This window comes from Mus musculus, chromosome 8 (genome assembly GCF_000001635.26).
Source record: "Mus musculus strain C57BL/6J chromosome 8, GRCm38.p6 C57BL/6J".
NCBI classification, from domain to species: domain Eukaryota; kingdom Metazoa; phylum Chordata; class Mammalia; order Rodentia; family Muridae; genus Mus; species Mus musculus.
The window spans coordinates 103,080,814-103,098,621 of NC_000074.6; positions in this window are offsets into that span (position 1 = coordinate 103,080,814).

The following is a 17,808-nucleotide window of genomic DNA, read 5'->3' on the forward strand; positions in this document are numbered from 1 at the left end:
CAGCACAAGCCATTGCTGTTCTGTTCAGGAATTTTTCCCCTGTGCCCATATCTTCAAGGCTTTTCCTCACTTTCTCCTCTATAAGTTTCAGTGTCTCTGGTTTTATGTGAAGTTCTTTGATCCATTTAGATTTGACCTTAGTACAAGGAGATAAGTATGGATCGATTTGCATTCTTCTACATGATAACAACCAGTTGTGCCAGCACCAATTGTTGAAAATGCTGTCTTTCACTGGATGGTTTTAGCTCCCTTGTCGAAGATCAAGTGACCATAGGTGTGTGGGTTCATTTCTGGGTCTTCAATTCTATTCCATTGGTCTACTTGTCTGTCTCTATACCAGTACCATGCAGTTTTTACCACAATTGCTCTGTAGTAAAGCTTTAGGTCAGGCATGGTGATTCCACCAGAGGTTCTTTTATCCTTGAGAAGAGTTTTTGCTATCCTCGGTTTTTTGTTATTCCAGATGAATTTGCAAATTGCTCCTTCTAGTTCGTTGAAGAATTGAGTTGGAATTTTGATGGGGATTGCATTGAATCTGTAGATTGCTTTTGGCAAGATAGCCATTTTTACAATGTTGATCCTGCCAATCCATGAGCATGGGAGATCTTTCCATCTTCTGAGATCTTCTTTAATTTCTTTCTTCAGAGACTTGAAGCTTTTATCATACAGATCTTTCACTTCCTTAGTTAGAGTCACTCCGAGATATTTTATATTATTTGTGACTATTGAGAAGGGTGTTGTTTCCCTAATTTCTTTCTCAGCCTGTTTATTCTTTGTGTAGAGAAAGGCCATTGATCATTATCAGATATTAGGATGGCTACTCCAGCTTGTTTCTTCATACCATTTGCTTGGAAAATTGTTTTCCAGCCTTTTATTCTGAGGTAGTGTCTATCTTTTTCTCTGAGATGTGTCTACTGTAAACAGCAAAATGTTGGGTCTTGTTTGTGTAGCCAGTTTGTTAGTCTATGCCTTTTTATTGGGGAGTTGAGACCATTGATGTTAAGAGATATTAAGGAAAAGTAATTGTTGCTTCCTGTTATTTTTGTTGTTAAAGTTGGCATTCTGTTTTTGTGGCTGTCTTCTTTTAGGTTTGTTGAGGGGTTACCTTCTTGTTTTTTCTAGGGCATTGTTCCCGTTCTTGTATTGTTTTTTTCTGTTATTAACCTTTGAAGGGCTGGATTCGTGGAGAGATAATGTGTGAATTTGGTTTTCTCGTGGAATACTTTGGTTTCTCCATCTATGGTAATTGAGAGTTTGGCTGGGTATAGTAGCCTGGGCTGGAATTTGTGTTCTCTTAGTGTCTGTATAACATCTGTCCAGGCTCTTCTGGCTTTCATAGTCTCTGGTGAAAAATCTGGTGTAATTCTGATAGGCTTGCCTTTGTATGTTACTTGACCTTTTTCCCTTACTGCTTTTAGTATTCTATCTTTATTTAGTGCATTTGTTGTTCTGATTATTATGTGTCGGGAGGAATTTCTTTTCTGGTCCAGTCTATTTGGAGTTCTGTAGGCTTCTTGTATGTTCATAGGTATCTCTTTCTTTATATTTGGGAAGTTTTCTTCAATAATTTTGTTGAAGATGTTTGCTGGTCCTTTGAGTTGAAAATCTTCATTCTCATCCACTCCTATTATCCGTAGGTTTGGTCTTCTCATTGTGTCCTGGATTTCCTGGATATTTTGAGTTAGGATCTTTTTGCATTTTCCATTTTCTTTGATTGTTGTGCCGATGTTCTCTATGGAATCTTCTGCACCTGAGATTCTCTCTTCCATCTCTTGTATTCTGTTGCTGATGCTCGCATCTATGGTTCCAGATTTCTTTCCTAGGGTTTCTATCTCCAGTGTTGCCTCACTTTGAGTTTTCTTTATTGTTTCTACTTCCCTTTTTAGGTCTAGTATGGTTTTGTTCATTTCCATCACCTGTTTGTATGTTTTTTCCTCTTTTTCTGTAAGGACTTCTACCTGTTTGATTGTGTTTTCCTGTTTTTCTTTAAGGACTTGTAACTCTTTAGCAGTGTTCTCCTGTATTTCTTTAAGTGATTTATTAAAGTCCTTCTTGATGTCCTCTACCATCATCATGAGATATGCTTTTAAATCTAGGTCTAGGTTTTCAGGTGTGTTGGGGTGCCCTGGACTGGGCGAAGTGGGAGTGCTGGGTTCTGATGATGGTGAGTGGTCTTGGTTCCTATTAGTAGGATTCCTCCGTTTACCTTTTGCCATCTGGTAATCTCTGGAGTTAGTAGTTATAGTTGACTCTGTTTAGAGATTGTTCTTCTGGCGATTCTGTTACCGTCTCTCAGCAGACCTGGGAGACAGATTCTCTCCTCTGAGTTTCAGTGCTCAGAGCACTCTCTGCTGGCAAGCTCTCTTACAGGGAAGGTGCGCAGATATCTTGTTTTTGGACCTCCTCCTGGTCGAAGAAGAAGGCCCAAAACAGGGCCTCTCTCAGAAGCTGTGTTGCTTTGGCAGTTCCCAGAAGCTGTCAGCTTCTGTGGTGCAAACTCTCACCTGTGCAGACTAAATTCCTAAGTTCCAGGGAGTCCTGGAACCAAGATGGCGACCGCTGCTCCTGAGGCTGAGGCTGCCTCCTGAGCCAGGCGGACACCTGTCCTCTGGTCTGGACGGTGGCCGGCTGTCTGCAGCCTGCAAAGGGTACTGCCTCAGCGGCTCTGTGCTTCCGCCCGTCCCAGAAGCTGTCCGGTTCTCTGGCGCACCCTCTAACCTGTTCAGACTAATTTCCTAAGTTCTGCTGAGTCCCGGAACCAAAAATCTTTTAATTTTTAATTTAAAAATAATTCTTCAAGCCTCAGCTCTGTTCATAGTGATACATAAACATGAATGAGCTGTGTTTGTCCTTCTTGCTATACCTCTCTGAATTGAGACAAAGATAGATACGCTCAGAGCTGGTTCACACTATAGTTTCTTCTATTAACAAATACATACTTTGTCAGTAAGATATGATTCATTGTTTGGGTAAATGTTGGCTTTCATTACATTCCATACAGGGAATAAAAAAGAGACATTTCCTTGTAAAGAAGTCACTAAAATATTTCAAAATGCTTGCTTACAGCAGAGAATCTTCAAAAGCTATAGGCTTTCATTTGTCTTCAAGTCAATGACAAAAGAAAAAAAAAAAGCCCACTAGGAAGCCTACGTTATCATCTCCTGATAAGGGTTTTTTTGGGTAAACATTTGCTATACCCGTGATCCTGGATTTTCACTGTAGACTTCAAAATTTCAAGCTTGTTTCAGTGAATCTTCATCTTCAGTGTTTTCTGAATATTCATTCATTCATCCATTCATGTGTTTATTCAACACATAAAAAGTAATTATTGAGCACATTGCATACAAACTCGAGGTAAGCAGCTTGAGGACCTGGCCATCTGGAATATTCACCCCATTTGAGGGTGTTGTCACCCCATGACAACAATTATATGAATAATTTACACTGTGTTCTTTTTTAAAAGGACAAGGCCCTGCTGCTTGTTCTGTTTTTGCTTAGCTACTTCCTCTCAAACCTTTCATCCTCTTAACCCATCCTGTGAGTGCTAGGATGACAGGCAGTGTTATCATCCAGCATCCAGTATTTGCACCTCCCACAAGGGCTAGTAAAGGATGCAAATTCATTCTAATTGCCCTGGATCCCAACTCCCAACACAAACTGAACTCACTCACGTTGACCCCTTGGATATAATGGTCCTGTTCCTCAAAACTTAGACACTAGTCACATGTAAAGGTGTCTTGAATGAGTTGCTTCTCTTTAATACAGAATATAATTCCACCTGCCCAAGCTGAGCTGCCTGTATGTGTTCCTGTGCTTCAACACACATAGATGGCCATAACTTGTTCAGTATTGTCAGCCACTATAATGGCTGCCAAGATCAGAACTGGGCTCAGCAGATGCAGTGTTGGACTGGTCCATGAATATATGGATAAAAGCATGCTTGTGTCATGAAAACAGGCCAAATTCATGATGCATGGAGAGTGACTCAAAAGGACATTTATATTGTGCATGAAACATGGACTAGCATTTAGTAGAGTCTTGTCAGTCGTTCCTCTATTTCCAACCTGCTAACAGCCATGCCTTAATTCTAAACCAATTTTCCTTTATTCATAACCATGCACCTTTATGAAAGTCAACTTGATCTGCTTTTATGATTTCTCTTTTGGATTTCAGAGATTGCCATACAACTCGTCTCGGGTCACAACATTCCTCATTGTCAAAAGATGACACCATTTAACCCCAATTAAGTCATATCTAGAGTTCAAGACTTCTGGTTTACTAACATGAATCAATATCCAACTTTATCAGCTATTTAAATCCAAACCAATGATATTCCTTGACATGTTTGGACCTCTTATTAAAATTCTGCCAAATGGAACATTACCTGGAACCAGACAACGATCCTGTAGGAAGTGTCAGTGTCATAGACTGACCATAAGAGTGTGGGTAGGGAAGTGGGGGAGGGGTATGGGGGACTTTTGGGATAGCATTCTAAACGTAATTGAGGAAAATACGTAATAATAAAAAATATTTTTAAAAAAAGTGTGCTTCTGGGTTTTCTCTCAGTCACAGACCAGAAACTATCTGATGGTGGAAATGGACCAGCAGGAATGATAGGCAAGAGAGGGTATTAGGAGGAAGATACAAAGAAGGCCAGTGACAGGCATGTAAAGAAATGGCATAATGTAATCCATTGTCTTCCAGTCTAATTTTTTAAAAAAGATAACAAAAATTCAGAACTATAAAATTCACAGCAAACAAAAGTAAGTTATTTTCTTTTAAAGTTGATTAAAATTTACAAGATAGTTTCCCTAGAGAGAAAAGAAGAAGAATCAGGGTCTAGAACTCTAAGAACTCCTAGGGGCTTCTTATTAATGAAAAACACCTAATAGAATATGAATGAGCAACTAATGAAAGATTCAGAAATCTATTCCTATCTCTTCTCCTTCTTCCATGGAAGGATTCCCAAGAACCAGAAAGGTGGTGATGTGCTTAGAGTTTTGAGGAAAGTAGAGTAATATGATGGTTAGCTCTAATTATCAACTTGGCATAATCTAAGATCACATGGAAAGTGTGCTTTCCAAGAGAGGACTGTCTACATTGGATTGCTTTGCGGGTATGTGTAGGGTAAATACATGTGCGCACGTGCATGGGGTAGAGGTGGGGACTTGATTGCCTTAACTAATGTGATAAGACCCATACTTAATGTAGGCAGCACCTTCCAAGGCACCCATTTAAACAGCTATCAAGTTCTTGGTTTCTCCATTTGTGAGACAACCAATGTCAGCCTACCCCAAATTCATCTTGTAAACCAATCAAATAAATCACTTTATATATATCTTCATTCTATTGGTTCTGATCCTCTAGAAAACCCTGACTGGTGCAGGCTGGCAGCAATGTTAAGTAGTACATTGCTTCCAGAAGTTGCAACTGCCTGAAATTCACTACAGACTGTACAACCATAGGTCATTCTGTATAGTTATAGGTCATTCACCTATTCCCCACTTGTTCTTCCATAGGGCCTATGATTTATTACAACAAAGACTTCTGGGTATACTATATAGAAACCATCATTCATGGAGATATTGGTACCAAGAATATAGCAAGTGTCAAATGGACATTACCTGACATACTATTGCACACACAAGTGGGCATTTCAATGTTTCCAAAGTCTCAGATTGATTGGAGTGGTTTTTTAAATTTTTATTTCACTTATTGACTCATTCCTGTGTTCAATAGATATTCATCAAGCATCTTTTAGATACTAAAAACTATGTCACATTCCCAGGAAGAGACAGTGAGTAAGCAAAGCACAGCTGTCCTTCTTGGGAAGTTGAAGGTGCTCGCTAACCTTCACAAGTAAATATGTCAATTTTCAATGCAGACATTAAAACAACCTCAGGCTTTTCTCTGGTGGGAGCAGTTCATCTGCCAAAATTTTTCCTTGGGCGCTTGGCACATTGTAGTTGCTCAGCCAATGCCAATTGAACAAATAAAATGTCAATTAAGTGAGTGGATAGGTAAGGGTAATGAATGTATCCTCTCACAGACACTGAGGTTTAAGTCAGAGAAAGCAAGACTTCCCTTGCTCCCCCTTTTCTCTGTGTGTGTGTGTGTGTGTGTGTGTGTGTGTGTGTGTGTGTGTGTGTGTGTATGTATGTATGTGTGTATGTATATGTATACATTTGTATGCCTGCTTTGCTTAATCTACTCTCAGTGAAAGAAAATATTCCATGGAGATTTTAACATGTTTAGTTCCAGATTTGGTGGTGAAACTTTTTAAACCCGGTTGTCATGACAACCATGTTACTGAGACAATTAGCCACTAACTTGAGTGCTTGGGTGGATCCACTCCTTTTGAAGGTTTTGATGGAGGAGAGTCATGCTCAACTCTGATCTCTGAAGTCACAGTCACCCCTCTCAGAAGGAGTAGTTGCTTAATGCTTCTATATTGCAGTGCCACAAACTGGGAGGTAGAAACCACACTGGGAGACTGAAGGCTTGCTCTTTGATTGTCCTGTAAGCTTGGAGGCAAGAGGCATGCAGGGGTGGTTCCCATTTAGATCTTTAACTTGGGGGAGGGACACATCTAGTCTTCTTCTCCCTTGGCTTGTGGGTGGCGGTCGGTCCTCGTGTTCAGCTTCCTTTTTCTCCCCCTCTGTCTTCACAGCCTCTTTCCTTCATGTCTATCTCTGCTCAAATCCATGCTGCCTTTACTAATAAGGAGATTTGTCATGATGGACAGGATTCCACTCAAATGACTTCATGTTAATTAAAGTAGCTCTAATATGCCAATCTTCCCCCCACCCCCAAATAAAAGTGGTCACATTCTTTGACAAAAAAAAAAGTTCTGAGCTTCAGTATGTGGTTTGAATAGAGACAAAAATTCAGAGTATGACTTTATTACTGTCAGGAGAAAGTAGAAGTCACTCCTCCTCCCTGTAAGTGACTGCCAAGGCAGTATATATGTGCTACCAACAGTTCCATCTAACTAGAAGAAAAATGAGACTGTGAAGGGAACCTGCTGGCCTTGGGTCATAGAGCTAAGAGATTTGTAATATAGTGATATGCTAATACCCATTTTAAAAATCAAATTGTTTCTAGATGTTTAATATTCTCCTTGAGAGATAGGATCTCACACAGAAGAAGAGCTAGTGTAATTTTAGAGCTGGGTTCCTTTGGAGTAAGAGCAAAGTCCTCTAGATTCCCCCAGTATTAACTTAAAATTAGTTTTGTTCATTCCTGATAGAAACAGTAATAAAAAAGAGCCAAGGTGCGCTTACCTTCCAGGCAGTAAACGTATACGGCCACAGAAGCTGTTTTTTTTTTTTTTTTCCTTCCTTCTGAAAACGAAATGTTAATTTCTCCTCCAAGACCCTCTACAGATTTCGTTTGTAGGCTAATAACTGTTCACTTAAGAACAAGAGAAATGTCATCCCTGCTTTGATGTGTGATCATTAGAAAGAGCTATCTTTAAATTCCCTTCAAAGGAGGCAATGTTTATGAATCCACTTTCAGTATGAGATATAAAGGGATTTGTCAAACCCTGGTGTGACTGCATTGATGCAGAAAACAGCAGCCACCTCCTTGAGCCTTTGGAATGTGAGCTTTCTTTTCCTTTTTTTTTTTTTTTTTTTCCTTCAGTGAGCCTCCTCCTCTGTAGCCCTGTCTCAGAGCTGCCCCATTCCCTGAATTCTTAGCCCTTCCTTGGGCATCCTTTTCTTTCTCTCTTCCTTCCTTCCTTCCTTCCTTCCTTCCTTCCTTCCTTCCTTCCTTCCTTCCTTCCTCCCTCCCTCCCTCTCTCTCTCTCTCTTTCTTTCTTTCTTTGCTAAGTCATTTTTATTGGATATTTTTATTTATTTACATTTCAAATGTTATCCTCTTTCCCAATTCCTCCCCCTGCCCTATCAGAAACCCCCTATCCCATACCCCCTCCTCCTGCTTCTATGAGGGTTTGCCCCCAGTCACCCACTTCCACCTCCCTCACATTCCCCTACACTGGGGCATCCTTTTCTTTTCTTTCTGCCTATTAATTAACTTATTTGTTTGTCCCTTTTGGCCTTGCTTTGGAAAGTGATGAATACAATGAGAGACTTTTTGCTCACATCATCAATCATAGTCCTGACTGGGTCTTGACACCAAGAAATGCCAAATATATTGAGCTGCCTGGGTTGGTCATTGGTGCTTTACTTTAAATGTCTGTGTAAAAGAGGTAATTTGGTTTGATTTCCTGGTAAAGGCTCCCTCACAGCAACTGACCTGTCAACTACACCTAGTCTGAAAGTTACACTGTTCAGAGGCAAGTGGGTGACAACATGTCGTTATTTCTATGTGTAGATATTGATTGCCTGACGTATAATACCCATCTTTATATAATGCATTTACATTTCAAATTAGATATAGCAAACCTATGTTTTTGGTGATTAGAAAATTAAATCTCAAGAGAGTTAAATATTTTTGTTAAATTCTTGTAGTATATTTAGGCTCCAAAATGTACACGCATTAGATGATGGAGTTGAATCTTCCTTAGATGCTATGATTCCACTCATTATAGCATATCCTTAGGAACTCAAACACAGCCTGGCTGTGAGTTTGAGCTGTGCAAGTGACTCTGAAATAATGTACCTTATAAATCATACAGTATATCAGTGCTCCCAACAGTCCAACAGTGCTCTGAAAGGTAAGATTCCTTAGTTTTTCAAATTATTAGGCTTCCTCATATTTAGGATGAAGCCTTAAGCAAGTAATTTTTCACCTTTCAAAAGAAAGTTTCTGTGACAAAAAAAAACACAAAAAACAAAAAACCTGAAGATATAGCATCTAGATTTTGCTGCCCTTTGCTGAGGTCCACCTTCTTCTGAAAAACACAGGTAGGAAGGAAGGTATAAACTCCATTAACCAAGAACTATGATGGGCTAGAGAGATGGCTCAGTGGTTAAAAGCACTAACTATTCTTCTGAAGGTCCTGAGTTCAAATCCCATCATCCACATGGTGGCTCACAATCATCTGTAATGAGATCTGATTCCCTTTTCTAGGGTGTTTGAAAACTACTACAGTATACTTACATAAAATTAATCTAAAAGAAAAAAATGAGTTTTGGCCTTTCATCTTGCCTTTGGCTGACTGGGTGACATGTGGAACTATGAAGAAGTCATAAGAAAGTGTTTGTGAAACAGGTGGGTTATTTAAATGGGTAAATGCACTGTAATTCTAATAGGCAATTCTTAATAATTGTGAAGACTTCACAAAAATCATCATTTACATCAGAAACGCTATGCATTTTAAGAATTAACATTACACTTGTTTTAAATGTGTATAGTGTGTAATAAGTACACTTATTTTAAGCTGGAGAGATGGCTTAATGGTTAAGAACACTTGTTGACCCTGTAGAAGGCCAGTGTTTATTTCCTAGCATCTACATGGTACTTACAACCATTTCTAACTCCAGTTCCAGGGAATTTGATGGCCTCTTCTAGCCTCCATGGGCATGAGGCTTGTACATGGTACATAGACATACATGTGGACAAAACACTTATATGTGCACATAAATAAAAATTAATTAAAAATTAAAGGTATACTTATTTGGCACACTAATTGGTTGACTCTCACATTTAGGAGACTGTTTTCTTTTTTCAGTCACAAAGTGGTGAAGTTAAAAATAAAACCCAAAATCTGCCTTTAAACCCATGTCTTTCCTATAAAATTTCTCATCTATGGTCATCTGAACAATATACAACAGGTCATACAGGCTCAGCCTTGAACCTGACAGTGATTCTACAAGAAACACAACCTATGAATGAATCTTCCAACCAGGATATGACGAGGCAACTAAATTGCAATGATGTTCTCAAAAGCACATAGGGAAGCTCATTATCTCACATGGCACTCCAGTGAACAAAGACCTTAATCTAAAGAGCACCCTTGAGATTGACTGAGTCCCAGGAGAGAAGGCAAGCAGTCAGTTAGACTTACGAGTAGAATCTGTTCCATTTTCAGGTATAGAACAAGGCATTGCCCTACCATTCACTTTCACCTGCCTTGAGAATTTGGCTCCTTAGCCCTACACCTGGTACACAAATTTCCAGTTCCCATTTGACTAGAGTTCCAGTTTTTTAACCATGGTTTCCTATGAAGGAAAATGTATTGCTTCACCTAAACAAACAACTATGGTCCCATTCTACATTAGCTATATGGCTGGGTAATGCATATCTTTGAAACACTCTGGTCTTTTTAGCAGCCACATTGGCTACTCTTTTTTATTTCTGCTCCATTTTCAATATATATGATGGTGAATAAAATGGAGCTCTTAGAATCTTTCTGGAAGGAGGAAGAGGCCAACTGTTTAGAAAAAAGATAAACATTAGTCAAAGCTCCAAGGTTGGTGCAGCACACCTGTAACCCCAGCACTCAGAAGGTGGAGACATGAGGATTATGAGTTAATTGCTAGATTGGGCTACATACTAAGATCTTCTCTCTCTCTCTCACACACACACACACACACACACAAGACAAAATAGGAAGGCAGAGGATATGTGTCACCTCTAGCTCCAAATGACTAACACAAATTTCTGAAAAAGCTACATGTCCCAACAGCGACAACTGATTCTCCATGTGCTCCCTTCCTGCAGCCTTTGCCAGATGACTAGTAACTGCCCATTTCAGTCTGCAATGGACTGTGCACACATTAACCATAAATCAAGTATCTGAATAAAGGAAGGTACAGTATTAAAGGGAACAGACACAATGTGAGAAGAGCCATGAATACTGGGCTAATGATGTGGATGGGCCTGGGTGCAGTTCTTGTGAACTAATCCCCTAATGAATAAAGGAGCCAATCACTGGGCAAGTTAGAGGGAGTGCCAGGTTGGATGGAGAAAGACAGGAAGCAGGAGAGAGTTAGGTCCCTTTGGAATGGGGACAGCATAAGTGTAAGATGTAGCTGCTAGAGTTTCCCGGTATCATGGCAGATCCACAAGGATTCACTACCAGAGGAATCAGATTTTAATAAGGTTTACCAGATTAGGATTTAGTTCTGCCCAGAGATTGAATTAACATTGTTTCTGAACTGAGTTTGTGTTGAGCTCTCCTTGATGTACAGGCTACTCTGGATTCAAGAGAGAAAAGTACAGTGGCAAAGCACGAGTTTGCCTGATGTGCACTACAAATACCATGGGGGATTTGAAGCACAGGGCGTGGTCTTGGAGACCCAAGAGTGGAAACTTATTGAGCTCCAGGCCAGAGACTCTCCACGAGATAATAACAGGTCAGCCATTGCCCGCCAGTGTGTGGCTGGCCAGGTCACCAGGGCAGAGCGTTGCCTGCTGCTTTTTAAAATACTTCTAATTCAATACAGGGCACTCATTTCCCTGATAAGATGATGGTGGCTCTCCAGCTGCACATCTATTGATTCAAATGTAAATGGGGTTCTCTGATTCCCATAGGATCAGTAGTAAATCCTAGAGTTTCACTGACTCTTCACGGCACCTTTATTTGGGGAGATTTTTCTCTCACAATTCATTCTTTAAACCCTAGTACTCCACACAAGCCCATTTCAATGATGCTCCTAATCTTCATTTTTTTCTATCCCTCTCTCCTGTCTTTTATCGGTGAATTTTCTAAGCTTCACTAGAGTTCCAGTACCATAGTCAACATTTTCTAGATCCCAATGTGATCATAAACTCTTAGTCTTCCCTCATTGACCAGGTCATCTCCGGTTAACTCTATTCCTTTCCAAGATTAGGAATTATACGGCCATCATTCAATGCTCCATGACACTCTCTGCTCCTAGATTATCTATTTTTAATTCTTGGAATGTCATTTTAGGGGCTCACATTAACAGCTCTAGAACAGCCATCACTTTGGTTCCGTTCTGCTTTCTTAAATGAAAGGATGAGCTATCATCTTTCTCAGGTGCCTGCCCTCCCATAATTGAAGGCTGTCACTTTGCTGTCATTGAAGTGGCTGAGATCTTCTCTCTGCCTTGAATATTCTAGTAGAATAGATGACTCCCCTGGGGAGAATGATGTGATTCCTTCACTTGCTATTCAAGTGAAATATCCTACTGCAGAGAAGGACCAAAGGACCACAGCTGCAGGCTGTGTCATTTATTGCTTTGCTTCTCTCCTCTCCTCTTCTCTCCTCTCCTCTCCTCTCCTCTCCTCTCCTCTCCTCTCCTCTCCTCTCCTCTCCTCTCCTCTCCTCTCCTCTCCTCTCCTCTCCTCTCCTCTCCCTCTCCTCTCCCTCTCCTCTCCCTCTCCCTCTCCCCTCCCCTCTCCTCCCCTCCCCTCCCCTCCCCTCCCCTCCTCTTCTCTCCTCTCGTCTCAGTTGTTTGTTTCTACTATTCACATTTAATTCACAACTACTCCCCCCCCCCCAGCTGTCTCATGATGTTGATCAGGAGGATCAGGAGGACAAATAAAGGGCCTGGTCCTCTGCAGGATTTGCCATTTAGACAGGCCTCCATCCAGAACTTGGAGAGTACAATTAAAACCTCGATCCCTTCAAGCCCATGAAGTTCCCAGCCCACTGTTCTCTCTGCTCCTGTAGAATAGATTGTGTCTTTGTCTTAAAATGTTGAAAGTATAAAAGGTCTGGCAAAAATCACAGTATTGAGAGCTGGCTTGAAATATTTAAACAACATATAATTCTAACAGGCCAAGCTGTCACTAATAATAGTTATAGTTTACACATCAATGTAATAATAGTTAATATCAATGCTTTGTATTTATCCTCTAACTTTCTTTGGAGGCATTGGCAGAGTGAAGTAAATCTAGCATCAATATTAAAAAATGAACCCATGAATTAACTACCAATGTAACACACCCCAAACTCCTGAAAATGTACTGTAAGATTTTCTGACAGCATGGAAGTGAATAGTTTTGCAAAGCATGAACATTTGGCCTATAGAATGACAAGAAACTCATATGTCACCCGCGACTATTCCAAACTCTTAGCCTCAGGATCAGTATTAATTTAATTTCAACTCTGTAAAAAAGTGGAGGTAGAGAAGGGCAGTAATAATGCAGGAATGTTCAGGCAAGGCTAGTAGAGTCTCATGAATGGAGGAGATAGAATCCAACCAAAGGAAGGTTTTGAAAGCTGTTTTCAAAAGTATACCAAACCATGTTATGTTCCCTACCGTAAAGGAAAGTCTGAAAATACAGATAAATCTAAGTCTTGACTACTAAAAGAAAATATTGGGAGTTGAAAAAAATATCCATGTCCCATATCTGTCAATGCACTCTAGGTCAAGTCTGAGAACCAACAGTATGTAGAGAGCAGGCTGACATCCCAGTGAGTTCCTAAGTGTATTTTGATATATAAAAATGAAATATGAAACTTTTTCTTTATTCTCAAAAAAGTAATTTGCAGATTAGCTGTGTAATGAACAAATGTGTAAACATGAGCTACCAAGTTCCAATGATGAGCTATTAAATGTCACAGCAGTCCCAACAGAAACCGCACAGGTTGTAAAACAGTAAGTATGCCTAGCCCTTTAAGAAGACCATCAAGTTCTTGGTACGAGAATAAGTCAATGTTTTACTGGCTGTTATTCCTTAAATTGAGAAAGAAAATATGAGTTTAGTTTCTGGTGTTGTTCTCTCTTTCACATTCCAGATCCCTAATATCTGTATTTGCTGTTCATTTGTCATATATAGGAAGAAATAAAGTATGATTTTTAAATAGTTCTTGCCTTCGAGATATGAGAAGATAGGCAGAAAGAAAATCAATCAACATTAAGTATTTCAGATCTGTGATGGAATGGCACAATGAGAGATAAAGAGCTACAAAGGATCATTGAAAGGATCATACTATGGTGGCTGAGAAGCCATCAGAAACAAGATATTATAAACACTATTCTACCTCCAGGGAAAGGGCACCCGAGTTAGTCATTGTTCCCTAGAGAAACAGCATACATAAGCTATATAGCTATAGTAAGACATCGCTTACAAAGAAATGGGTCATTCAATCATGGAATCAAAGTTGCATAGCTTTTCTATAGGGAAGTTGCAGTCCAAGAAAGCTGATAATATCTCAGGCTATATCTGAAAGCCCAAGAACCAGAGAACCCAATGGTTCAAGCCCAAATCTGAGTCTGGTGGCCAAAGATTCAGGAATAGCAGCACTCAATGGCAATAGCAACTGTTCTAGCTCAAGCTTAAAGATCAGGTCAAAATTATGTTCTATTTGAACTACAAAGACATCAATAGTTCCCATCTACATGAAAGAGGACAGATATTCTCTCAGTTAACCAACACAAATGTCAGTCTCAACCAGAAATATTTCTGCATCTGAAGCTATCTGGATACAGCTCATCTTAGGGAGAAAGCACATAAAATTAACCATCCAATATTTCAAGATGTGTAAAAGTCCAGAGTAAAGTCATCTGAGGAAACAATTGATATGCTGTGATGTTGATCTGGAGCTCAGGGGAACATCTCTGCTTCCATTACACATAGGCATATTTCAAAGTTCCTTACTCATAGTTATTCCTCAATGGAATCCTCATAGTAGTACTATAGGATAATATGTTAACTATCATGATGTGTAACTTCTATTGAGCAGTTATTCATGATCACCTTTATGCTGACATTTTTGCATAGCTGGTAGATTTGTTGTATCATTTATTCCAGTCACTGGTTTCCCTATACCCATGTTCATCTGTGGTGTGTTCTGTGGAAGATACATATTTATATACATTTTACCCCAAGATTCAATAGGTTTACCCTCTTTCTCATTCACACACTGTGTATCCTTTGTCCACCAGCCAGGAGAATATGATTATGTGGTTCACTGAAGAAGTCAAGATACATCATGAAGAAGAAGTAGAGAACCTGTTGTTCTGGCCAAGAATATTCTTGATGAATATTCTTGAGTCAGCTAATTGCCAACTATCTGAAAGAATAGAAGCAAAAATGTAAACTCACTTGGAAGCTTCCCACATACACATCATATACATATACACGTGAGCCTTGCTGAAACAGAAGGGCTACCACAGATGATTCATTCGTCCTAAGTGTTGAAAATGTTCACTATTTTAAGGGCTTGAGTTTAAAGGCCTGTTTGTTATGAAGAAGCAGCTAGCTAGCTGATACACATATGTTCTTCACAGCAAACTGTGGACTAGGTCCTATTATTCATTTTCATTTTGAAAACAGAAGTAAAGCTTTAGAAAAGTTAACTCATTGGAGCCAAATCTCAGAAGCCAGCAGCACTTAAGTTCAAGCAATGTTTTGGGGAGCTAGAACTCTAAAGCACATTGTTACTCTTACACTCCATTATTACATGTCCATCATTACCCAAGTCTTGCAGCTGAAATATTTCAATCAGACAAATATTAAGCAGCTGAAATAAGATGCAAATCTAGTTTACCTGACCCTACCCTCTCAAGTGATTTCTATAGCACTATCCTCTATAGCACAAAGCAACACTAGGAAATAAGGTAAAGTTGAGAACAAACTTGTAAACTATTGGACCAGTGTTGATGGTCATAATATAGGCCTACAATTATGTGTACATGGTTAATGTATGTGTGTTGGTACTCTGGTAAGTTTAAGGTGCTGAAACAGAACTTCAAGTAAGCTAAAAATCCAGGCATAAATTTGGTGTTTGTGTTTTCAACCAAGCAACATTGCTCTGCAGAAAATAGCCCTCTCTTGTGCTCAAGAATAAATTCCGACTGAATAAACTTCAAAAACTTCAGCGGTTAGGTCAGGAAGGTCTCTTCATGCAGAACATAAACACCAACACTGTGGAATCTTGAAGTGTTTATATTTTTCTAAATCATAAAATATGTTGGCAAACTCCACTTCCACAAGGACCCCTACCATGAGGATAATCTTAATCCAGCACAAAAGGAAAATATTTACAGGAACTAAGGCTGGCAAGTTGTTCTCCCCTGTGTTATGTGATATACTGTCTACCCTGATTATGTGACAGTTTGATGGGCATAGTAGAAAAAAATGCTTAGGAATATAAATATTAATGCTTAGGTAGTGATTTGTGTAAACTGAATAGCCAAAACAAAAGTAGAGATAAAAGTTTTTCAGATATTTTTTCCTTGTCCACGACATTTATTATTCAGCCCATGTGTTTCCCGTCTCCAGGCATCCAGATGGACTCTAAAGCCGTATTTCTCATACAGGGAATTCTCATAAAACAATTCTTTTTTTTTCTTCTTTCCCATTCTTCCCTTTTAAGAATCAAAAAAGAAAAGAGGCTGATTAACAAACTGACATTAAAACATTAAAATCAGGCTGGAAAAAGCTCTTCTGTGAGTATTATGAGTTATCAAGGTGAATTTAGTGTAGCACTCGTGTATTTATTCTTAAAACTCATTTTTTGTTCCTGGGGTACATTATTTCTCAGGACCTCAGCGTTTCTTTGTTGCCTGCAGTTCTTTGTGTAGAGCTGAGACCTGGTGATGTTTCCAGAGCCACATTAGCTTGTCTATTGTTGTTATCTTGTAGAGCCCATGTTTAGGCAGCCATGTTGGAAAAACTTTATGGTTACAGCTTGAGACCTTTCTACAATCTCACAGCAAATTCCTTGATCCTCAAAATAAATTGAGAAGAAGAAGGAGAAGGGAGAGGATGTGGAGGAGGAAGAGGATGTGGAGGAGGAGGGGGAGGAGAGGAAAAAGAAAGAAGAAGAAGAAGAAGGAGGAGGAGAAGAAGAAGAAGAAGAAGAAGAAGAAGAAGAAGAAGAAGAAGAAGAAGAAGAAGAAGAAGAAGAAGAAGAAGAAGAAGAAGAAGAAGAAGAAGAAGAAATTCATAAATAATTTATATCCTAAGAATATACCCCATTCCATTCCAGATCATTATGACTCCTTAGACAAAGCTCTCCAATTCTCTTCTGAATGGCAATGGTCTTTTTTCCATTCCTCAAATTCTACAAAGTTAAGATTTCTGAAATGACACAGGAAAGGAGATTTTTCTCTTCATCTTGGCTAGAGATGAAAATGTCACTAAATTCCTTCTCCACATCCTTATTCTGATTGCCACATCTCTTTCTGTCATGGAGAACACTAATGTATCCCAGTCCTCTGCTTTTGTTTCACACCTGTATATCCCTACCTTGCAACCTGAAGTCAAGCAGAGAGTGAGTTTATAACTTACTGGGTTGCCTACGCTTGGTGCTAGTGAGTCAGGGGATGCTAACAAAATTAGAGCACTGAGTTTTCAGGGATAATGTCATGCCAGGTCGACAGCACTGTGTGCAGTTCAGAGTCTCCATCTGCCTCATCAATAAATGCTTTTGAATCATCTTCCAATTGTCAGATCTTGTGTTTGGTGCTGGGGGATATAGTAGAATGCATGTTCTATAGGAAGTAAGGAAGTAAATATGTCACAGGAAAGGATAACTCTACTGTGGACACCTTTTTTTTTTTTTTCTTTTTTGTAAATGGCTTTGGAGATGAAATCTGACTGCTCAGGCAAAGCTGCTCACAGAGAAATGGGCAGAAACATTTTCCTCTGAGAAGAAAATAATCCTAAGAATAGCATGCTTGCAAAAACCAATAACATGGGGAATGAATAAGAAAATTGGGACAGTGTCTCTGTTACTCAGAAACCTGCCAATTAGGCAGGGGTTAGCATTGATATCATGCAGTATTTAGAAATATGGCGACTATAAGCATGGTCTTACTCATATATGGTTTCACTAAATAACAAGACCAGGGCCTCCCTCCAAACTTCACCAAACTCTGTATTACAGAAGAGTTCCCCATGGAAAGGAATTCATTTTTCGCTTCCTTGGTAATTACAGTTGCTCTGTCCACAAGAGTTTCCTTTGTTGTGCCTGGGTCT